This window comes from Schistocerca gregaria, chromosome 3, assembly GCF_023897955.1.
Source record: "Schistocerca gregaria isolate iqSchGreg1 chromosome 3, iqSchGreg1.2, whole genome shotgun sequence".
Lineage (NCBI taxonomy): Eukaryota > Metazoa > Arthropoda > Insecta > Orthoptera > Acrididae > Schistocerca > Schistocerca gregaria.
The window spans coordinates 273,374,435-273,400,605 of NC_064922.1; the positions used below are offsets into that span (position 1 = coordinate 273,374,435).

The 26,171-nt window shown below is 42.1% G+C and overlaps 1 protein-coding gene across 1 annotated transcript in view; it reads left to right on the top strand.

Annotated features, from left to right (window-relative positions):
* Positions 1 to 26,171, top strand: part of LOC126353801 (protein THEM6-like) — a 189,740-nt gene that overhangs the window by 36,615 nt on the left and 126,954 nt on the right. The window lies entirely within an intron of this gene.

Below are 26,171 nucleotides of genomic sequence, written 5' to 3' on the forward strand. Positions count from 1 at the left end.
TTACTGCGGTACGATGAAGTATTGTGATCTGTTATCAGCTACTGTGTGTTCAATTTGGACTTCACAGAATTTAATTTTAATCGTCAGAGTACCGTTTACGTAATAGTGTTTGGTGCACTGAATGCTCGCAAAGGGCCGAAAAAAAGTTGTCGGTGATTATCACGTTTACTGCAGCTGATAGGGAATTTAGGAAGCACCAACAGCTGACATTAAGCCACCGTCTACTGATAGTATTGTACAATCTACGTGTATCAGTACGGCTTATCTTTCCGTCACAAGGTCATTCACATAGTGGAGCGCTTATAAGCTCTATTTCTCAGTTCATTACTAAATTATCCGTTAAACGTACTGTTCATTCAGTGCAATAAAACCTACTTTTCTTCCTGAGATGTTAGCTTGTCAGTTTTCTAAATACTAAGTTAATCGTAGCTGCCGAAGCACTTCAATAGCGCACACAAGTGAAGCAACATGACTAACAACCATGTCCATTGTCTATTAGTGAAATGACAGATCCATTTGCGCAAAATCGAATATACACCCATGTTTAGAAAAACAGAAAATCTTGAACTACTATATAGGCCATTCATATTCACAGGACATATGTCATTTGAACGATGTCCGCCCGCGGGTTCAATGTAAATATCGATATCGCGGCGCATCACCACCTAGCGGTAAAATGCGCCAGCAGCTCTCGTTGTTGCTGTAAACCGAAGGTAATGAATCAGTGTGACTTGAGCAGACGTACAGGATCCCTCAAAGACATATGCGCGAACCGTACCATTAAGTCAGTGAGTTTGAAAGAGGCTGCATTGTTGGCATGGGAGAATGTCGTGTATCAGTCAAGGAAATTGCTGATCGTGTCAAGTGTTCCGCCGGTGCAACGGCCGTGTGCTTACTGGTTCACAGAAGGCCGTAGAACATTACGAGGTGGATCAGGTCGCACCACACAGATCAGCCCCGGGAAGATAGACAGCTCATACGAATGGCATTGCAGAACAGATCTGGGCCGGCCGGTGTGGCCTAGCGGTTCTAGGCCCTTCAGTCTGGAACCGCGTGACCGCTACGGTCGCAGGTTCGAATCCTGCCTCGGGCATCGGTGTGTGATGTGCTTAGGTTAGTTAGGTTTAAGTAGTTCAAAGTTCTTGGGGACTGATGACCTTCGATGTTAAGTCCCACAGAGCTCAGGGCCATTTGAACCATTTTTTGAACAGATCTGCGTCCTCCTCGGCTCTGGCGCAACAGTGGAATAGTGGAACATCGTGCACTATCAGGGGTGACAGTCCGTCACTGTTTACTATGGCATGGGTTACGCGTGCGTCATCCACTTCTCCGCCTACCTTTAACGAATGTCCAGAAACGTGCTAGATGACAACAGTTTATGGAACGGCGTCACTGGGGACAGAAATGGCATCAGGTAGTGTTTTCGGATGAATCCAGTCAGTTCGAAAATGATGGCCGCGTTTTGGTTCACTGCAGTCAGGGAGAGCGGCATCACAGTGACTGCATCCGCACAAGACACACACCGTCAACTCACGTCCTTTTAGTGCGGGGGCTGTCGGGCACAACCACAAATCAGTTCGTGTGTTTCCAAGGCACTCTAACCAATGTGACCTACGCGAAAGACTTCCTGCGACGGGTAGCCGTACGCTTTCTGCAAAACACCCCAGACGCGATTTTCAGTAAGACAATGCACGGCCATATTTTGCTGCACGAACACGTACGTTCTTGGTGTCACAAGATTGTCTGCCTTTTGCGCTGACCCACCACCAGACTTGTCCCCAATCGAAAATGTATGGGATATGGTGAAACGACGTGTACAGCGCTGTGACCCTGTGCTAACCACCACACATGAACTATGGAACCAGGTAAATGCAGCATGGATGGCTGGCCCATGTACTCTGATCTAGAAGAGTCATAACTATCCTACCTTTAAATACTAACACTAGCTTTGAATTACTTTGAATGTGATGCAGTTACACTAAACTGAATCCATCCGTAAATAAAACTGAATACGAAGAATGGTTATTAATAATATACAGTATGGCTTGCGCATTACACCATCACATACAGGGCTAATTGATACGTACCGTATTTAAGCTATGCCCTGTTAGAAAGAACAGTTCTTCTACTGAATCATATGAAGTCTTTGCAAATGATTACTGTTTAGATATTCATCTCTAAAGGTTAAATTAGGCCCTGCAATTATTTCTCACCTTGCAATGCAATGAAAAATTCAGCTCTGCTGTATCTTGTTAAATGTTAGAACATGAAGTGCCTAGCTACATGAACCTGAAATAACTGCACGGTCATTTGTGTTATCCTTCTTTAGGCTGCTTTTGCGAAGGAGAAATTTGTTACCTTTCTCAAAATGCAGCTAGTTGTCCACGCAATAGTGAAAGGCGTGACAGCTCAGTAATTTTGCTTTTCCACTCAGACGTTGAAGATAAGCTCCAGTGAAATATTTGCAAGTGAATAAAAGGGTATTTTGAAATTGTTAAAATCCTTTTAATAACAACGAAATGACTCGTACTAATATAAGTGACCTTCTCCCACCCCCCGCCCCCCCTCCCCCGTAGCCTTACCATACTCATATAAAAATTAAGTCCAAGTATCTAAATTACGTAAAATTAAATTCAGATATTTTTAAGCACAAAGTAATCTTCATTTTAAAATTACTCTGCTATCGCTCGCAGAAAATAAAACTCGGTGCATATTACCTTTTTCACACATTGTCGTCTCGTTATAAAATCTCAATAGTCGTCTATACTCAATTACACAACAGGGAGTACCTCAAAGATCATCTCAGCGGTGACTCAACACTCTCACCCTGGAGGAGATACATTCACTAGCTCGAGCTACTACTAATAATAAAATTTGACAGCCAAATAATACGTATCACTCACTGTGTTTACATGTGACACTTCTTCCAAAAGACGAAAACAGAATTAGAAAACCATTTTTCGCTGTCGTGTTTACATGTTGAGGTCTGAAGCGGATTGATTAGGCCAGATAAATATGGCGCCTGTAAAACAGCCGTTACGGTTTCTAATTTAGCACAATCGCTGTTTCTCTTCAATTAGACGAGGTGTAAACAGCTTCAGTCTAATAGTTCATCTTGTTTTTCACGGAAAAAAACCGCTGTGTCCATATTAGAAGAAACTTTTAAAAAAAGACGAAACCTGACAAACCAAGCACGTTTCAAAAGCGGTTGCGTTTACATGGGAGCGAAAAATCGATCGCGGAATTGGAAGACCGGTGACTAGAAGTGGATTTCCAGAATCGATTTGGTTTTTACGTGACCACCTAGAAGCGGTATTGGCAAATCGGTTTACGAAATCCGGTATTTGGAGCACCATGTAAACGGGATGGCTCCTGTGTTGAGCCGTCCAGAGATGCTCGTAGTGGCAAACATTTCTGCCATTACTCATGGTAGATACTCGTTTCGGCCTTCATTGATAACACTGCGTAACAACTCTTTAAGTAATTTGTTTGTTAGAATGTTTCGGTCTTCAAATAGAAGAAAATATAAATCCTTATACATAACTTCGTTTTAAAAGAAAAGATAGACATTTTAAGAAATATCGAAAAGTTGCTTTCTCATGTTACAAAATAGCAATGAAGTAACTGAATTTTCTCATATTGACAAGTTAGAAGCAAGTTATGTTTTAGTCCAAAAAAAAACTTACAGTATCAAAGATCGCATAAATTAATCAGCTGCACCTTATACTGCGTCTAAGATGGATCCATGAGGTATGTAACACTTCAGGCAAACATAAACAAATGTAAAATTGTGGCTCTTGCTGTATATCGTGCTATTTAAGAATTATCAAGCCCCTGGGTGCCATGTATGCTAACATGCCCGTGTGCACAAGGTGCTTTTTAACTGTAAATGATTTTGTCGACAAACCTATGTACCATTCATTATTTTATTCACCAGGATAACATAGCACGAGGTACTAACTCACAATGGAACACGTTTTACAACAAAAAAAATTTTTGAAGATGTCGGTTACAAATGTCGAAAGCATTTGTCAACAATATACTAATTTGTGATCTAGGCTATTGAAAGTTTATTCCCTGGAAATGAAACCTTTCCTTAAAGGAATTAAGATATCTAAGAGCAGGAAACCACCACATCTCTTACTTGACCCTCACATGAAGTAAGATGGGCAGAGTTGTGAACCTACTTGAAGGGATACTGGTTGCCTATAATCATAACGAATGGCGAATTTTTTATGATTACCTCTGATAATAGTAACAATACTCCAATATTCCAATTACTCACTCAACACTACTAATAGACTATGGAACTCGGACAAATTCTTGATGTGCTAACTCACGAAGAAATCCGGTTGGGATATTAACATGACTTCAAAAGGTTTTCAGTTCTGATGGGTTTGCTGATTGGGTACGGAGTTTTCTCTGCTTATGGGACAGTAGGGATTTTAGCAGCCTCAAAGAAACTGTTCAGTGGCCAACTGGAGAAGTTCTTGGTTGGACGTGAAGAGTTGAAGTGTCGACCACTTGCGTCTTGGGAGAAGATCCTCTTCCACTTCAGATTAAACTAGTGCTCAGTAAGTAATTCAAGGCATTTGATCCTGAATTTGAAAGCTTAAGGAAACTGGCTTCTCATAGAAGCAGAAATCATAGGTGAAATTTTCGTGGGTCCTGTATAGGTGACAAATTCAAAGATAAACGTAGAAACCTTTCATGCATTTGTTTTAGGCGGTTGTGCGAGTAGTAAAGGAGAGAGAAGTGGTTTCAGAATATCTGTAAAGTAGCACGTTCCTCATTCATATCTATGGATATTGGTTTGAGACTGCCCTACATCCAAAGGAACAGCGATATTGATTTCGCCAAGACTGTCGAATTTGAAAGAAGATACCAAGGTCAGTTAGGCGAACGGATGCATCCTGATTAAATCTGGGTTGGAAAGGAAATGTGGCATAACATACGAGAGGAAGAAATAGATACGTCGAAATTTTAGATTGAACGTAAAACTTCATATGATCTTCGTGATGAAGGATCATTTTTCATTAATAAGTTGCATACAAGTTTGTGCTGACTTTCATTTACGTAACTAGTGGCCTTTTCTGAAACATCGAAAATGAAACGTTTTTAAAGAGTTATTTTTTTCCTTCTGTATTACACGAACAGAAACACAAATTAAGTAATGCAATATATCAGATTTTCAACTGGTTGGCCTTACCTGGTATGTGTAACATAGTGCGTATAACGAACAACACACTGCTAAGCAAACCAGATAAAAGGACTATTATAAAAATCGACGAGAGAATGTTGTTGAAATGGACATAGCTCTAATAAATCTTAAGTGAAACATGAATAGCTCAAAAAACTGCTATTGAAAATAAGAGGGAAGATTGAAAAAGGTTTTACTCACAACTAAAATTAACCTAATTGTAGTCATTCTACTGAAGAGTTATTAAACTTTATACTGAACGGTAATTGTTCCTGCGTATTTCGTTAATAACTGGCACGAAACTGTAGCATGATGAGTGAAATATTGCAAATGCAGACACTGCTGTAATTATTACAAAACTAAAGGAAAAGGAGCCAATCTCAAACCGCAAAATGGAGACTAGTTGTGGATGCGAATATTACGCTGGCGAGCGAGGAATCAGGCTCCGTGTGAGACAAATGCACCGCTCTTGTGCAGTATTGTAGTTACCTGCCTAATTCGATGCTCTTCCAAACCAAACCGAAGTAAACTAAATTAAATTTGTTAGGGTCCTGTATATCGTTTAGTACGCTGTGCATTTGTCTGACGCCTTGCGGTTGTAGATTTCAGGTAATAAGGCTATCCTACATATGACGAACGTTACACTCTTGCATAAACCATTAAGCCTCTGACATATTTAGAATATGACGAGTACCGGGCAACAAGCAAAAACAGCAAATCGGACAGAAAAATTAGAATGATACATCCAGTAGTTTCAGCCGAAACACAATTTTTCATAATTGTCTGGCAAAAACAGTTTCAGCAAAATGGTTCAAATGGCTCTGAGCACTATGTGACTTAACTTCTGATGTCATCAGTCCCCTAGAACTTAGAACTATTTAAACCTAACTAACCTAAGGACATCACACACATCCATTCCCGAGGCTGGATTCGAACCTGCGACCGTAGCGGTCGAGCGGCTCCAGACTGTAGCGCGTAGAACCGCTCGGCCACAGCGGCCGGCACAGTTTCAGCACTGAGTTGATATTAGTTACTTTAGAGGGTTGCAGTCTTACTTCAGCTTACCATACTTGGTTATTTTGTGGCTTGCTTGCTTTATTTTTCTTGGTAGTCAGAAAATAGACAAAAGACGCGAAGCAGCTCATTTACCTCGGCAGTTTTACCTGCCTGTACAGACATAACTTTTTGTTATTAAAAAAAATTCCATCACAAATTTCAATAGACAGAGCTTTATTCAATCTGTCAGTCTTTCTCCGCTTCTCCTCCGCTTCTCCTCCGCTTTCCCACTTGTACAAAACTTCTTCCTGTCTTCTAAAGGTTTTATCGTTATGTACATATCATTTTTATTATCCTTTTGTTTCAAAGAAATTAGTGTTCATAAAAACTAAGGTGCTGCTAAAATGGACAGCATAAATTTCTGAAGTCTTACATACGGACGCAATAGGACGCAACTTTTCCGTATTCTGAAAGAAAGCAGAGGTTGAAAATTACCTTGTCTTTTAAATAGGTTTTACATACGAGAAACACCGTTAAGTGCTATCTTACTGACAACTGAGGCCGAACAAACGAGACAAGAGCAGAACGATTGTTCCGATTTCTGAGTCATAAATAGTATCATCTTAGATTAACATAATACTAAATTTAACTGTTGAGGGGACTTACGATAAAGACAAATATTCAAAGTTTACTCCCATTTGCACGCATCTAAAATGTCCGTTCGAGGATAGCGATACCGTCAGTGCACGAAAATTCGTCTCTCTTGGATTTTAACGATTTGCACTTTAGTTGTAAAGCTTCTACGTACTGACAATGTAGCTTTTTGGAGAAACAACGCACAACCTGGTTTTATACGCTTAATGATTTGGCAAATTTCATTTACTAAAATAGTTTATTCTTCCTGCTTAGTTTACTACAAAGAGACTTATTTTCCAACAGAAGAAAATACGCAATTCGTGCATGCCCTTAAATTCATATGAGTTAGTGAAGTAGGTTCTTAAGTGTCTTCACTTTTCTGTACTGTTCTCTTATCTTTACTTAAAAATCTTTCATAAGGTAATCCTTGAAATTAGTTAGGAAGATAGGTTGTAGTTTTACGACTTAAAGCAGTAAGAATGTAGTAAACATTGAGACGTCTCCAAATCAATGTAGTATATTCCACGCGTTTCGTTATTACGAAGCTAAAATAAGGAATCTTCAAAAAAAACAAAGTAGATAACTCTCGAATAGTCTTCTATTGACTTTCAAAGTAGCGATGCGCTAATAAGTTCTGGTTATGAAGAACAGGCTTCACGACTTTAATGGTTTTTTACCTCGTTGCTAGGTTCTTGCCGCTTCGTGCTTGGAGAAGTTAATCTCCTTGATGAAAAAGTTATCGACCTTGCACTCTCAAATAATGCGCGAGAGCAGTATACCTACTTCATTTCTTGCACTTAATTGCTCCTCTCCTTTCTTTTTAGACAACCATCCATCGTAGTTTTTTGATCTTCAGATCTTTAAGTAGATATCACTTGCTCAAAGAGGCAAGATGAAGTTAGATTGGAGATGACGAGTGCACTAATAATTTTAAACAGAAATTCTCATACCAGCGGTAAAGAGTGCCCATCGCTAGTTATATGGAAAAATAGATGGAACTTAGTTACACATCGTAGATATCCTTATCGGATGGCGATCAGTGGCTGCCTAAAGTGTTATGCTCGTTGTCAGCGTGGATAACTTTCACTAGACAGAGCGCCGAATCCGTGGAGTGGCTTAGCTTTAGTAGGTCAGTGATTAACGCTAGGCACCAAAACAAGACTTGAGCCTGGTATTTCGGTTGGCCTACTTTGACCGTTGGCTAGTAGCGGAAACAAACTGTTGGTTTACTCCTCTTGAGTGGTAAGGCGGGCTACCGTCTCCTGTGAACAAACGTTTGAGCTATCAAGTCTTTGTATACTGTTATTCGTAAATTACCATAAGCTAATAACTTAGGTTGCTCATGCGGCTTCAATCTGTGTGCACATAATGCTTTTTTATCTGATTCGAAAAGTACAACTATATTCGTGAAATACGTATTCACTACCTTTGGAAAAAATCTGCAGATGCTCAGGATTCAGTGGGTGCGAGCAAACTAACTTTCGTGCTCATTTCTTTACAAAGTTAGATTTCTTTCACATTTCATGATTCTGAAGGTTTAAATCATTCGCAGTGGTATGTGCTGCACTGCATAACTGCATGTACAGCTGATGTAGTGTATTGCGACATGGCAAATAACACCCAATACGAACTTAATTTATTCGTAGTATTGTCGCCAATATGGAAAAACAGGCGGTCCTACCTAAAGTTGGATAACATGTCAATTGTGAGTTCCTGTAAAAGGCAGCTAGAAATGCGTGTCTAGTTAATTCAAAATAACAATATTCGATGAACCTTAGAACATTTCATCAGTGTGGAAATGTGGATAGGTGCTGCCATCTACACTACTTACAGAATCTCCAAACGGAACCACCAGAAATATCAGCCACAGAAACAGACGCCGACCTGTATTTTGCGACTGAGGCGTAAAATGACAAGAAAATAATTTTAAACAGATCAATCGGTAAATGTTAGAAACCATATTATCAACTCACAATTAATAAAAGCTATAGCAGTAAAAAAGACCGTAATTGAGGCATCAGAACAACAAAGGTATAAGTACAATTATTGTACTTTTCAGTGAAGAGTTGAAAGTTCACAAAGTTTCAGAACTGTCCTGATCGCAAAACGGAATTTCGAATTTTGTGTGTGTATAGACATAAAAATACTTCCAAGCATTTTCCGTTTTCATTTCGAAATAATCATCGGTTTTATATCACAATTCATAAGTCTGTATGCACTTGTTGCTTTCAGAATATTGTGAATAAAGACGAAAAATGGCTCTGAGCACTATGGGACTTAACTTCTGTCACCAGTCTTCTAGAACTTAGAACTACTTAAACCTAACTAACCTAAGGACATCACACACATCCATGCCCGAGGCAGGATTCGAACCTGCGACCGTAGCGGTCGCGCGGTTCCAGACTGTAGCGCCTAGAACCGCTCTCGCCACTCCGGCCGGCTGAATAAAGACGAATGTGATATATATTTTCTATATAATGCTTTATTATTGTTTGATATTCAGTTATCATAAAATTACTGTTTAGAGCTATAGCAACACATTTATGATTCCGCATGAACATGTGGCTTAAGATAGTGAAACGAAATAAGAAAGATTGTTTAATGCATTATCCTCTTACTGAAATTATTTCGCACCACCGAGTCATTAATCTCTTCTCAGGTATTATAACCCTGGATGAACATAATGCATTTGTTGACACAAGATTTTAAAATAGTGCTACAAAATAAGTCTATTCATAATAGAAGACCTTTCACATCTTGTTAAAGTCCCTCGAGCGGGTCATCCAATAACTATTGCGACGTTATATCGTGCAGTAAACATGCAAACAGCTGACTCACATGATCTGCTCATAGGTAAGAGGATACCAGTGCAAAGGTATCTCTCTGGTGCATACTATATCATGGCATAATTAGTTTTGTTTCCATTCAGCAGGGAGCAGCATAGAGTGCGATCTCGCGTCCACCCCTTTGCCACAATAATTTCACATGCTTTACCATGCTCCAGATGAGGTGCAGTCAAACATTTTTACTTACCGCCTACTATTGCATCTGTTAATAATAAAATTTTCTAAACGCCCACCTTTCCACAGTGATGATTATTTCCAAAGTATGGAAGAAACTTTGCTTCCTAAAATTCACAAAGCAGAGTTACAGCACATTAAAGTATATAATAATAAATACTTACCAAATACTACGACAAAATTTTATGAATACCTAATGAAAATGTTTTTAAAATCCCTACCACCCTCCATGAAAACTGGAACACCCTCCAATGGGCGTTAGGGGCCAGGGTGACCACCACTGCTCTAGACACTTCTCATTCTTCTGGGAAATGTCATTTGTACTCCTTTTATTTTGATCCCCCTCAACTGTCTTCATAGTAATCGTAATTACTTTCAAATCAGTGTAAAATCACGCTGCAGAGCGAAAATTCATTCTGGAAATGTATTCCATCTTGCTAGATTATCCAAAGGCGATAGTACCGTACCATATTACGAGCGATTACGGAGATGTGATCGACGGGCAACCTTAAGAAATATATTCTAACAAAAAAGAATAACCGCAAAGGAATAAATGAATGGGACAGAAAGCGTGTTATGTACATGCGCGCGTGCGCACACACACACACACACACGTAGCACTTTCAGAAAAAATGGGTGATTTATTAAAAAGAAACTGAGCAAGTCAATAACGTGTTTGTCCATCTCTGGCCCTTAGATAAACAGTTACTCGGCTTGGAATTGATTGTTAGTTATTGGATGTTCTCCTGAGCGCTATAGTGCCAAATTCTGTCCAATTGGCGCGTTAGATCGTCAAACCCTCGAACTGATTGGGAGGCCTTACCCATAATGATCCGAACGTTCTCAATTATGGAGAGAACTGGAGACTTTGCTGGCGAAGACAGGGCTTGGCAAGGACGAAGAAAGGCAGAAATATCTTTCAGTGTGCGGCTGGACGTTATTTTGTTGAAATAGCCCAGGATGGCTTGCCATGAAGGACAACGAAAAGGGACGTATCGCTATGCTGTAAATGTGCCGCGGATGACACTACAATTAATCCTGTTTTCGGGTCGTATGTCGTAAGACAGTGAAACTGGTGTCCCACCACTCTCCGGACCTCCCCAAACACTTCTTCGTTGGTCCTCAGGGTTCAGTTCGAAGCAGGACTGATCGCTGAGGGCAATTTTACTCCAGTCAATGAGACTGCAGGCTACGATAGCGATTGGTTACTAACTTGACTGTTGTCACCCATACTACCCGGCAACTGAGAATCATTGTGTAGGGAGCCGTTTCATTTCATAGCAGGACTGCTTGTCATCAGCGAATGATTTACAACAAAACGGTACGTCGATTACGTTCTAAGCTCCGTTTTGTTGCCCTACATGGCAAGCCATCCTGCGCTTACATTTCAACAATATAATACCAGCACGCATACGGCGAGAGTTGCTACGACTTGTCTTCGTAATTGCCAAAACCTACCTTGGCTAGTAAGGACACCGGATCTTTCCCCTGTTGAGAACGTTTGGAGCATTATGGACGGGATTGTCTTTGAAAGAACCTCAGTACGTAACACCCGATCAGATAGTTGCATCCTTTTATTACCTTCCCCAAATCGTACGCCTACACGTTCTTCCCACGACTAAAGATGTAATTCGCTTCATAGCAATAGTCCTCTAACACCCCGTCGTGCGTGCCCTCCCATACCCTTTGCACCGAATTATTCTAGTAGCCACATTAGACTTTCATTCGAATATCAGTTACTAACTCTCAAAACACTGCACTTTATTTCAGCTGCCACAAGAAGTTAGTTGAAACTATCTGCTCTTGGCATAAACCGGTAACTTTTCCATCCCCTTCTGTAAGCTTATCCTATTCACATAAGCTACATATACATCATTTATTTGCATAGCTCACTTGCAACCCCACCTGTTCTACGTCAACCAAACGAGGAGCTCAATCACGCGACGACTCACCGACAGCACTGAACCATTCAGAAACTGAATGACTTACCGCTCACTAACGCTGCACAGTACCATATGGTCTGCCTGGAGTAATTTCATCTTAAATGAAACTTCCTAGCAGATGAAAACTGTGTGTCGGAACGAGACTCGGACCGAGACTCGAACTCGGGACCTTTGCCTTTCGCGGACAAGTGTTCTGTGAAGTTTGGAAGGTAGGAGACGAGATACTGGCAGAATGAAAGCTGTGAGGAGTAGGGGGTGGGAGGGGGTGGGGGAGAGTCGTGCTTAGGTAGCTCAGATGGTAGAACACTTGCCCGCGGAGGGCAAAGGTTCCGAGTTCGAGTCTCGGTCCGCCGCAGTTTTAATCTGCCAGGAAGTTTCATATCAGCGCACACTCCGCTGCAGATCTCATTCTGGATTCATCATGAATATTGGAGCATAAGAAAAACGAAATCATGGTGCATCTGTTTCTCCACAGAAGTATATCCAAGCCAAGAATTGTCATTGTGGCGATAGGCCAGTTCAGATTTAAAGCTGCAACGGCACCTCTTTATATATAGTCATTTAAATCACTTAATTTTTAAATATTTTAGAATTTCTCGACGTACACATCAGTGACGGTAAACTAGCTGTCACCAGTCTGCCAGGTAAATAGAAATTATCTGCGCAAAAATTTACTTTACTGATCCCTTTTGTTGTTCCCCACTTGAACGTAGCATTGCTCAGTCTACCAAATCGTAATCATAAGTTTCCTGTGCAGACAACCCGTGGGAGTGTCCAGCTATCCGCAGCCACACTTCGTGGCGGTTTCTCTTTCTCCATTGCTGAGACTTCCTGGCAGCTACGTGTAATCCCATACGGCACCTGTTATCAGCAATGCCACAGGCTGTGTTACGCCAGCTAGCATGCGGCGCTGCATCGTGTATAAGACACCGTCAGCAGCAGTTTTCTGTCCCGACAGCCCCCGAGGATCGTCCAGTATCCACGGTGTGAGGTCCATCGTTAACATATTCACTCAACCTGTCGGGCTGCTGCGCGCCCGACAGACTCCGTACTGCACTAATCAGTGAGCTGGGCTACTGTGTTTTTATAGCTTCTTTACATAACATAAGGCGAAGACATCTGCTGTTCTGTTTATAAATTAATGACTTGGCAGGTATTACAAGTTGTCATCTCAGTATTTTTGAGGATTAAATTATCTAAGAGTTCTTTCCTGTAAAAATTGCAAAAGTATCTAATTAAAGCAAGTTGGAAAAGAAATTAACGTCCAAGGAGGAAAAAAATGAAAGATTTGAGATCTGGCGACGACACAGTAATTCTGAAAGAAACCTCAAACGACATCGAAGAGAAATTGAAGAAAATAGTTATGAAAAGGGACATAAGATGAACATTAACAAAAGTAAAAATGGTTGGTGGTATGTAGTCGAATTAAATCAGGTGATGGTGTGAAGGAACTAGATTACGAAATTACACGAAGTAGTAGCAGAGTTTAGCTATTTCGGCAGAAAAATAACAGGTGATGACCGAAACAGAGAAGACAGCCAATAACAATAAAAGCTTTTATGTAAATACTCTAAGGCAAGAAAAATATACACCACGAAGGAATTATACGAACGGGACAGAAATTGGCAGATGTGTTGTACATGTGCAGGAAAACAAATGATTAAAATATAAGAAAAACTGGACTATTTGTTAAAGAGATATTCACAAATTTAGCAAGTCAGCCAGCCGGAGTAGCCGAGCGGTTCTAGGCGCTACAGTGTGGCACCGCGCGACCGCTACAGTCGCAGGTTCGAATCCTGCGTCGGGCATGGATGTGTGTGATGTCTTTAGGTTAGTTACGTTTAAGTAGTTATAAGTTCTGGGGGACTGATGACCTCCGTAGTTGAGTCCCATAGTGGCTCACTCATTTGAACCATTTGAGCAAGTCAATAACACATTGGTCAGCCTCTGGTCATTGAGTGATTAAGTTGTTGGATGTCCTCCTGAGGGATATCGTGCCAAATTCTATCCAACTGGAAATTCAGATCATCAAAAATTCGGAGATGGTTTGAGATCCCTGCTCATAATGTCCAAAATGTTCTCAATAGGGGAGAGATCCGGCGACCTTGCTGGCCAAGATAGGGTTTGGCAAGCATGAAGAGAAGCAGCAAAAACGCTCGCCGTGTGCGGGCAGACATTATCCTGCTGAAGTGGAAGTCTAGGATGGCTTGTCACTAAAGGCAAAAAACGGTGTAGAATATCGTTGACGTACTGCAGAGTTGTAAGGATGTCCCGGATGACAGTCGTCCTGCTATGAAAACAAATGGCACCCCAGACCATGACATCTGGTATACAGGGTGTTACAAAAACGAACGGCCAAACTTTCAGGAAACATTCCTCACACACAAAGAAATAATAAATGGAAGGTGGACATGTGTCCGGAAACGCTTACTTTCCATGTTGGACCGCATTTTATTACTTCTCTTCAAATCATATTAATCATGGAATGGAAACACACAGCAACAGAACGTACCAGCGTGACTTCTAACACTTAGTTACAGGAAATGTTCAAAATGTCTTCCGTTAGCGAGTATACATGCATCCACCCTCCGTCGCATGGAACCCCTGTTGCGCTGATGCAGCCCTGGAGAATGGCGTATTGTATCACAGCCGTCCACAATACGAGCACGAAGAGTCTCTACATTTGGTGCCGGGGTTGCGTAGACGAGAGCTTTCAAATGCCCCCATAAATGAGTCAAGAGGGTTGAGGTCAGCAGAGCGTGGAGGCCATGGAACTGGTCCGCCTCTACCAATCCATCGGTCACCGAATCTGTTGAGAAGCGTACGAACACTTCGACTGAAATGTGCAGGAGCTCCGTCGTGCATGAACCACATGTTGTGTCGTACTTGCGAAGGCACATGTTCTAGCAGCACAGGTAGAGTATCCCGTATGAAATCATAACGTGCTCCATTGAGCGTAGATGGAAGAACATGGGGTCCAATCAAGACCTCACCAACAATGCCTGCCCAAACGTTCACAGAAAATCTGTATTGATGACGTGATTGCACAATTGCGTGTGGATTCCCGTCAGCCCACACACGTTGATTGTGAAAATTTATAATTTGATCACGTTGGAGTACATACTGACGAAACTAAAATCATCTCTATCATGGAAATTAAGCCTTTAAGGACACATGTCCACATAACATCTTTTCTTTGTATGTGAGGAATGTTTCCTGAAAGTTTGGCCGTACCTTGTTGTAACACCCTGTATATAAGGTGTCTGTTGTTTCGGACATGTGGATAATTTGAGAATTTCAGTGCATGCTAAGGTAGTCCGTGCAGTTAGAATGGCCACTGTGTCCGCATGGCGTAGTGGTTAGCCCATCTCCCTAGTAAGCAGGAGAGACTGGTTCGAATCCGGTCCAGCACAAAAACTTTCCCATTGAATTAAATCCGTGCCCACTGTCAGCTGAAGTCATTGTCCTTTTATTCTTAATCACACCAGTTGTCAGTCAGGTTGGCATCCCACTACCATCCAGGACGTCAAAAAGACATATCTTCTGCCCCGACTCTCATTGACTAGAGAATAATCGCGTTCATAATGAGTTCGGCTTGGAACTGAGCCCTTCATGGCAAACTACCCTCTCCTAAATTTCAACAAGATAATGCCATCCCGCAAACGGCGAGAGTTTCTACTGCTTCTTCTCGTGCTTTCCAAACCCTACTATGGCTAACAAGGTCGCCGAATCATCCCAACTGAGACCTTTAGAACGTCATGGGCAGGGTCCTCCAAGGAGCTCGGCACTTTGACAATTTGGCATGATACACCTCAGGAGGATACTGAACAATTCAATCAATGTAAAGCATAATAACTGCTTGCGTAGTGACCAGAGGTCAACCAACGCGTTGTTGACTTGCTCAGTTGGTGAAGCTCTTTTCTCTTGACCAAATCAACCAATTTTTAAGAAATTGTGAATTTGTCTGAACATATAAATCACATCTACAGATTTACGTGAAATTTGGATAATTCCTTCGGGGTGCGTTTCGACAATGTATGTGGCACAAATACAACCAGAGTGCGCTGTGCAAGGAATTTTAAAACCTCGATTAGCGAGGCACGCGCACGAACTGAATACTTGTGCCACCACACAAATTAAGATGATTAACGTCAGAAGTTATCGATAGTGAATATTAACATTTAAGCAAGTACCATTAATTCTGTCCGTTGTTTGTTGAGAGAGCAATCAGGATTCCTAGCAGAAGTTAGTAAAGAAACTCCGTCTATTTACAAGGTTAATTGCTAATTTAATGTAAATTGCTACAAGTGCATGCCAGAATCTCTAGTGTAACATTCAATAGGAAGCCAGAACAATGTTCTGCAATAGATTATCCCGGTTGTTGTGCGAGGCGCTTACGTTATACACACTGGTCCTTTACAATCCTGATCTTCTGACGAAAGTACGACATGTCACAACCGCAAGGAATGTGGTAGACACCTGCCTTAGGCAAACAAGGGTCAACCTTTCCAGTCCCTAGGAGAGGCTCTGATCTTACATAATACTTTAAAAACACACTTCGCAGCGTTAATGATATTTCGTTCATGGGCGACTAGTCACGTAGAATTTTTGAAAGAAATATCCTCCATTTGACTCTAAATTGTTCATTTATTTTACACAGTAATGATTCCGACTCCGTAGCCATCCTCATTTGCATGTTAAAATATGCATGAACTGTGACATATGTTACATCTGGGATCACATGTCACAGCCGGGTCTGACGCATTTGAACATTTCGAAATGTACTTGAGAATGACTACAACACCGAAGTCATGATTGCGTAAAATAAATGAACAATAAAGAAATAACGGAAATTTGTTTTAAAAAAATTCAAAGCTTTTCTCTGCAGAATACGACCAACCCTGTTGGAATTAGACATGTGTAAGTCAAGAATGCCGTAGACGTACCATCTAGTTATTTGCAACACTCACTCGATTCACGATATATGGAGCAGCGCACGTCTGATTTGTGAGCCATAAGGGTGGCACGGGTAAAATACAGGGAGCGAAAGGCTATTTACAATTTGCACAGAAACCAGATGGCAGTTAAGAGTCGAGGGACATGAAAGGGAAGCAGTGGTTGGGAAAGGAGTGAGACAGGGTTGTAGCCTCTCCCCGAGCAAGCAGTAAAGGAAACAAAAGAAAAATTCGGAGTAGGTATTAAAATCCATGGAGAAGAAATAAAAACTTGGACGTTTGCTGATGACACTGTAATTCTGTCAGACAGCAAAGGACTTGGAAGAGCAGTTAAACGGAATGGATAGTGTCTTCTAGGAGGATATAAGATGAACATCAACAAAAGCAAAACGAGCATAATGGAAAGTAGCCGAATTAAGTCGGGTGAAGGATTGGAGTTGTTTTGCTAATTGGGGAGCAAAATAACTGATGGTCGAAGTAGAGGATATAAAATGTAGACTGGCAATAGCAAGGAAAGCATTTCTGAAAAAGAGAAATTTGTTAACATCGAGTATAGATTTGTCAGGAAGTCGTTTTTGAAAGTAATTGTATGGAGTGTAGCCATGTATGGAAGTGAAACATGGACGATAATAAAGTTTGGACAAGAAGAGAATAGCTTTCAAAATGTGGTGCTACAGAAGAATGCTGAAGGTTAGGTGGGTAGATCACGTAACTAATGGGGAGGTATTGAATAGAATACGGGAGAAGAGAAGTTTGTGGCACAACTTGACTAGAAGGGATCGATTGGTAGGACATGTTCTGAAGCATCAAGGGTTCAACAGTTTAGTATTGGAGGGCAGCGTGGAGGGTAAAAATCGTAGAGGGAGACAGAGATGAATATACTAAGCAGATTCAGAAGGATGTAGGTTGCAGTAGGTACTGGGAGATGAAGCTTGTACAGGATAGAGTAGCATGGAGAGCTGAATCAAACCAGTCTCAGGACTGAAGACAACAACAACAACAAGTGTCGACATGAAGACCAAATTCAGTGTTAGTCCGGCAAGTCCGAACGTAATATCAACCCTCCTAAAAAATGGCTCTGACCACTATGGGACTTAATTGCTCAGGTCATCAGTCCCCTAGAACTTAGAACTACTTAAACATTACTAACCTAAGGACATCACACAACACCCAGCCATCACGAGGCAGAGAAAATCCCTGACCCCGCCGGAAATCGAACCCGCGAATGTTTGCAAATAATGGTGTAGAGTATAAAATCTTATCTATGTTAAAAGAATAAAAATGTTTTTCTTATAGATTTTATTTATTTTGAAAGCGCATTTTAGATAATTTGCGGCTTTAGACATTACACACCACCCCCGCAAGCCCCAACCTAGTCAAGTGGAAACCTTCACAGCGTTTCTTTACATCCACAAGGACGTAATGTCCCAGTGTTGCTTGCAGCATCCGGTATTATGTTGTTTGTTTACTGTGCACTTGAAACATGAGCAAGCTTTTAAGGCAGAAGGCCTCGTCCGCTCCATCACACACCTCCCCGGCTCCAGTTCCGCAAACGATTTAAGTACTTAAAGCACGTGAGTACCTTGAAAATACAGTTCAGAAATACGGCTCGCGTAAGCGCCAGTCACAGTAATGTCTCGCAGATATGTCCACCTGTCTTCAAAATGTTTTAGATGTGGTGTAGGTGAAATAACATTATTTAATTGTATTTCACATACGAGCAAAGCCAATCGTTTGCCACCACTCTTTTTCTCCCTGCAGCGATGTATTGAAACGGCGCCGAATTAATTTGTAATTAAAAGTGTAATTAGTTTTGACTATAGCGTTAATGAGACTTCTTGCCATTCTGTTTCAGTACCTTGTTAATGGAAGATAGATTTCATGTAAGTACGCGGCCGTTATGCATTATACAAAAATTGTCTCGACGGCACTTTATTTCTTTAGACAGATAATTTGTTTTGACAGATTGCCATCATCAGATCGATAGTAAGACGAAAACGGAATACACACAAGATACATATTATTTAATACATTACTAGAAAAATGAGCTAACACATGAGAGAGTATACAGATGTGGGCTGGCCAGTGTGGCCGAGCGGTTCTAGGCGCTTCAGTCTGGTACCGCGTGACTGATACGGTAGCAGGTTCGAATCCTGCCTCGGGCATGGGTGTGTGTGATGAGATTAGGTTTTTAGGTTTAAGTAGTTCTATGGGACTGATGACCTCATATGTTAAGTCCCATAGTGCTGAGAGCCATTTGAACCGTAGTATACAGATGTGAAAGATCCATACCAAAGAACTTTAAGCATCAATACATGGTATTAGGTCAAATTGTACATGATCATATCGGCAATAAGGGCATGATGGCGGTTAAGTATCAGGTGAAAAAGTAAACAGTACATCCACCACCAGGCGGCGCTAGTAAAGCAACAAAGAAGCATTATCCTTTAAAAGAAAAAAAGATCGAAGTAAAATAAAAGTACTTGGTAAACAAATAACACATCCGAATGCATTAATTTATACACGTGTATACATATCTTGTAAAACTTTAATAAACATGAATTTACGTAAGACTTAAACAGGAGACAGCTTCACATTACATTTCTTTTTCATAGAAAAGGAAATAAAGTAAGATGTATTACAATAAAATAATTAAAGAACAAAGGGGAGATGAAATATATTTAACAAGAAATGGTATCCAGAATGAGATTTTCACTCTGCAGCGGAGTGTGCGCTGATATGAAACTTCCTGGCAGATTAAAACTGTGTGCCCGACCGAGACTCGAACTCGGGACCTTTGTCTTTCGCGGGCAAGTGCTCTACCATATGAGCTACCGAAGCACGACTCACGCCCGGTACTCACAGCTTTACTTCTGCCAGTATCCGTCTACCTACCTTCCAAACTTTACAGAAGTACCGGGCGTGAGTCGTGCTTCGGTAGCTCAGATGGTAGAGCACTTGCCCGCGAAAGGCAAAGGTCCCGAGTTCGAGTCTCGGTCGGGCACACAGTTTTAATCTGCCAGGAAGTTTCAAGAAAAGGTATATTTACGAAACCACCTTGGAATTAATGGCGAAGGAAAAAAACTAAACCAATCTTTTCCCAAATTTGTTGTGGGATCCAGTTGGAGGGGTATGCTTAATAGAGCAATCGACACTTACATCAGATTTTTAAAACATTTTCATTAAAAATTAAAGTAAGAAGAGGAAAGAAATAAAATACATCACATACGAAAAAAATAAAACGGTATGGTACATAAAATGTTAAAAAATGGCACAATATGGAAAGACACACATAAGAGAAGAAATCGTGAAGCCTGGAACGATTATTAAAGCCTATAGTTAAACGAAAATTTCAGTGATAGTTAAGGGCGAAAGAATGAGAGTTAATCGTTGTTACTTTTCTGTGGGAGACATGAAAAAGTAAAGGGGGAGGAGGTGGAGGTGCGTGATTAAGCAGTCAGATTATGCACTGTAGCGTGGAATAGAACAATCACATGATGTCACCTAACGGAAACGGCAGTTCCTCGATAAAAGATTGGCTACAAAACGTTTTCACGATCTATACCGAAGTTCCAGACAAAAGTTCCACATAAATTCGGTTATGCAGCAAATATGAGTACTTCTTTGGGAGTATCCTAAGAAAGTATTGCATCTCCACGAAAAGAGGTCTGTTCATATCATCTTCACAAAGTGGGGTGGTGCCATTCGGGACGTTATTGTTTCAAATCTCTTTTTCGGTCATCCGAATTTCGGTTGTCTGCGGTTTCCCCAAAATCATTTAAGGCAAATTCAGGAGAGTTCCTTCGATAAGAACAAAGTCTATTTCCGTTCTGATCCTTCCCCAGGTAGAGGTTGTATTCATTTCCATACGAACTTACTGAGGATAAGTCAGTGTTTGACCGTTACAACATGTATGAACGGATGAAACAGTAAAGATTAAACATAGTCACACAGTTTATAACGGCTTTAATTAGCACGACAGCATGACAGAAATAATCATTCTACCAGTAAACGATGCTCTAAATGCGTTCTGCATCAAGTAAAGGTTAAGTGTGCATCCGAATGTTCTGCCGAATTTTTGCATAAAATGGAAACTCGGCAGAACACCCGGAAGCATACTTTAATCGTTCCGAGAGAACCTGAGATCACAAAGTAAAAAGTTAATATCCAGTTTCGGCCAGCGTCCGTGACAAGAAAAGCTGATCATATTTCCTCTGTCTACATGCACGTTCCAAACGCCCACGATGGTAAAGTCAGACTTCTGCGTACCTCGGAAGCGTAAGGCGACCCGATCTTTTCGCACTGTCTGCGAGCAAAATAGGAGGGCTCTAAATGATACTGCTAGATTAAGTACCGTCAGTCACACCGTCTGCTTTGGCTTGCAGGACATTCATAAAACTCGGACTTCAAGGAACTAATTCACGACGCAGTAGTTTTTAGCATACGGTCTTCGCAACAAGAAACATAAATTACTGTACTGAAAGGTTGCTCACGAGAAGTCACCCACCACTTTCAATGAATGACAAGATATGACCATACTTGTCATTCAGGCACTGCAACATAAATTCTGTTATTTCTTACCAGTCACAGGCCCGTCAGTATACCGCAAGTACGCTATACTTCTTGGCTTACGACGTGGGGCAAACGAGAGTGTGCACTCTCAATGAGTAGCACAAATACGAATCCTTTATTCTGCAGTGCACGTAAGAGCTATGAAACGTTACAAACAGGCCACAGCGGAGCTCGACCTATCGCAGTAGGGCATACTAGGTTATCGACCGGTACAGAAGGCTAACGCATGCTGTCACGGCGGCGCTGGGCTGTCAACTTCAATTGTCAATAGTTCGCCTTTTGTGTTCGAAGCGACCATGGTTATACTTCGACTTAGCATTCGATACATTTTTCCTACCGTAACTATCGTCAGTGTCACAGAATTGTACATAAACTTCCAACAAGCTATTGCCGCTCATTGTGGAACATACATTTTTCGCGCATGTGGTGGTGTTTCTGGGAACTGAACAACTGTTTAGGCATAAAAATGGTGTTCGAAAACACCGGACACTAATTAAGCTTGCTCTCTACATTCATTATACCCCGAAGGCAGTAAAGAGCGAAGACGACCGCTTCCGCGATTCTTGATGTTTAGAAAGAGCACCATGCAGTTCCGCAACATCCTCTAGCAAATGGAGTATCCGATTAGTTATGTAATTGAGGGGCTTCCTAGTAAACAGAATTCAAAATGTCGTTCTTATTGGTGCTGGAAGAGACTGACATATACACTGCTTGACAAAAAAGTGAAGAACCAAAAAGGCAAGGAGCAAAATAAAAGAAACTCGCGGGTTGCCAGAGTATATACTGTTATTTCAGCGATTACATAGTCATATTTATAAAGAACTTAGCAGTATGCGCCCACTTATCAGTATGGCGTTCCAGCCCCTCTGCGTGCTCTAATTCGGTTCGGAAGGGCGTGAAAAAGACGTTGTAGCCTAGCTTGAGTTGTGCTAGTCCACAACTGCTGTAGTCTGTCCTTCATATCCTGGTCACTGGCAATGGGGAAAAGCTGATGTCCGAGATGGTCCTGCGCGTATTCTGCCGGGAACAGATATGTGGATCTTGCTGGCCACGGGAATTCCGCAACAGCTCGCAGACAATTCGTAGGTAAGTGCCATGTGTGGACGAGTATTGTCCATATTGAAAAATGGCACCACGACATCTTCGCAAGTGAGTTACCATAAAAGGGTGTAAGATATCCGTGACGTTCCATTTTCCCGTCAGCTGTCTACCACTCGTCATCTGGAGTCAAACCCGATAGCTCCCTACAGCACGTCGTCAAGAGTAAAACCTCTATGGCTCTCCAAAACTTTGGAAGACCGGAACCTCTTCCCAGGTTCCGACAATAATCCGTCGTAGTGGAGAACCACGATACATGGCTGAACAGAGTGCGACGCCATTCATCAGCACCCCTTGCCCTCCCATTCACCGCACCACTTCAGACGCAGTCTGTAATGGAAGCCTAGACTTGGGATGGTAATTCAGTAGTTCGGGTGCTGTTAGTTCACCACCAATCGTGCGTGATGACACAAAATACTGCAGGGAATCCATTATTGTTTTCTATGGCAGTCGCAGATTTGAAAGACTTAAAATGGCCCTGGTACACAAAACGGCGGTCCTAACTTGTAGTGGTCAAACGTGGTCGACTGGAACATTAACGACGAATATGCATGCCTTTACGCTCCAGTGCAATCCAACACTGGGCCTCCATCAGATCCGAATGCCCCAAAAATTTGGATGTCACACGATCTGACCAGCTGGCCAAATGGAGACCCAAAATGAGGCCCCTTTCATATTTCAGCAGATTCTGATCATAGTCTCACAAGCGGCATCCCCGTTTCTTTCAGTGGTCACTCAACATCTGACATTCGGGTTTCTTGTATATCCTACCAGGCCTCGTAACAATACTACACTCGAACACCACTAACGTATTCTGGTGGTAGTTCTGTCATAGAACTGCAACTCCAATAATTCTCTTCCCCATCAATGGTGTGGAAATCAGTGTTTGGCGTCATTGGCCGGGAGGACCCTTGCGGGGCAGGTCCGGCCGCCTTGGTTCAGGTCTTATTACATTCGACGCCACATCGGGCGACCTGCGCGCCGGATGAGGATGAAACGAAGACAGCACAACACGCAGTCCCTGAGCGGAGAAAATCCCTGACACAGCCGGGAATCGAACCCGGGCCCGTAGGACGGCAATTTGTCACGCTGACCTTCTTATTTTTACAGTTTGTTCACTATAGTTCGTTGCGTTTGGTCTGTGCGGACGTCACATGGCGTCCGTTCAAGTTGATTCCTTTACTCAGTTTTTTATTACAGAGGACAATCGGCCCTCTGACCGAACACGCTGAGGACCATTCAGCTATCGGGGCGGACACCAATGTTGTGTGTCCGTAAGACGCTACATTCACATCAATGTCTTCTGAACGCTTCACACTTTTTTTGTCAGGCAGTGAGTATGCAGGATTAGTTGTAAGTACCTCCAGGATTTCGGAAGACGGCTATGCGGAAACTAAGAGACCGGCAGAAAAATGAAACGTGTAATGGATAGAGTATCCTTCCCAGTTTCGACCGGTAATTTGTGCCATGGCGTAGTTGCAGTTTGCACCACTAGAGATAAGCGTTTCTTAACATGTACAGAAATTATCCACTCCTTGTTGCATCCTGTTACTTAGCGCCTTCATATAGGCTACCCACTGAACAGGTTTTCAAAGTGGGCTGCTGTCGTTGCGCATTCCATAAAATAAACTTGTGGTAAAGTCTTGTGGGACCAAATTGATTGGTCCCTAAGCTTACACACTAATTACGCTAAGGACAACACACACACACACACACACACACACACACACACACACACACACACACACACACACACACACACACACGAGGGGGACTCGAACCTCCGGCGGGAGGGGCCATGCAAAATCATCAAATTACCTTCCATTAGGAAAGTGGAAATGAAAGCTACACGAAAAAGAGCGATTCTGCAGTTTTGTTCAGACATGGGACCTTTTCCATTTAGAACTGACGGGAGATATACAAAAGATGCAAAAAAAAGTGCACCATTAGTCAGGTTTCTGTGTCAGTGACGCTCAACGAACTGCAGTGGATAACTCTGCAAGAATGGCTTTTCAATAACGGAGAGAGTTACTTATAAAACTGTAGTAGCCCACGTTCAAAAATCAGTGGTCAAACAACGCAGCATTAAAGATATATATCGTGTAATCACCACAACGGTCAAAATCTGTGCCAGTACAGAAAGCTGCCTACAGTCTTTCATGTAGTGTGCCATTGACGAATGGAAAACGATAGAAAGGATAGAGAGAAAGATATTAATACACTACGTAGCCACCACTAAACACCATCCGGTGCCTTGCGGAGTACAGATATTTCATCCTAATCTTTCAAACATATTATAATTAACGATTTTAAATGTTAATGTTAAAATGTCATTCTGCCACTGTGCGGACAGTCGCGAAGAGACACATCAGCAAAGCCAAAACGTCAGTTCAGACGTTTCTGGGAAAATGACTCAGCAGCAATAAGCAATCATTAACATTCTTAATGCCTACGTTCTCAAATCACTGTCTTCATGTATTTAGTTCTGGTATACATCGTTTCCAAGAGTGGAAAGATGACTTAATGTTTCTCTTGTGCATTCGCCGGCTGAATTGAGCTTCTACACTACTGGCCATTAAAATTGCTACACCACGAAGATGACGTGCTACAGACGCGAAATTCAACCGAGAGGAAAAAGGTGCTGTGATATGGAAATGATTAGCTTTTCGGAGCATTCACACGAGGCTGGCGCCGGTGGCGACACCTACAACGTGCTGACATGAGGAAAGTTTCAAACCGATTTATCACACACACAAAAAAAAGCTGACGGGCGTTGCCTGGTGAAACGTTGCTGTGATGCCTTGTGTAAGGAGAAAAGTGTACTATCACGTTTCCGACTTTGATAAATGTCGGATTATAGCCTATCGCGATTGCGGTTTATCGTGTCGCGACATTGCTGCTCGCGTTGGTCGAGATCCAATGACTGTTAGCATAATACGGAATCGGCGGGTTCAGGAGGGTAATACGCAATGACGTGCTGGATCCCAACGGCCTCGTATCACTATCAGTCGAGATGACAGGCATCTTATCCGCATGGCTGTAACGGATCGTGCAGTCACGTCTCGATCCCTGAGTCGACAGATGGGAACGTTTTCACGACAACAACCATCTGCACGAACAGTCCGACGACGTTTGCAGTAGTATGGACTATCAGCTCTGAGACCATGGCTGCGGTTACACTTGACGATGCATCACAGACAGGAGCGCCTGCGATGGTTTACTCAACGACGAACCTGGGTGCACAAAACGTCATTTTTTCGGATGAATCCAGGTTCTGTTCACAGCATCACGATGGTCGCGTCCGTGTTTGGCGACATCACGGTGAACGCACATTGGAAGCGTGTATTCGTCATCACCATACTGGCTTATCACCCGGCGCGATGGTAAGGGGTGCCATTGGTTACACGTCTGTCACCTCTTGTTCGCATTGACGGCACTTTTAACAGTGCATGTTACATTTCAGACGTGTTACCACCCGTGGCTCTACCCTTCATTCGATCCCTGCGAAACCCTACATTTCAGCAGGGTAATACACGACCGCATCTTGCAGATCCTGTACGGGCCTTTGTGGATACAGAAAATGTTCAGCTGCTGCCCTGGCCAGCACATTCTCCAGATCTCTCACCAACTGAAATCGTCTGGCCAATGGTGGCCTAGCGACTGGCTCGTTACAATACGCCAGTCACTACTCTTGTTTAATGAACTGTGGTATCGTATTGAAGCCACATGTGGAGCTGTACCTGTAGACGCC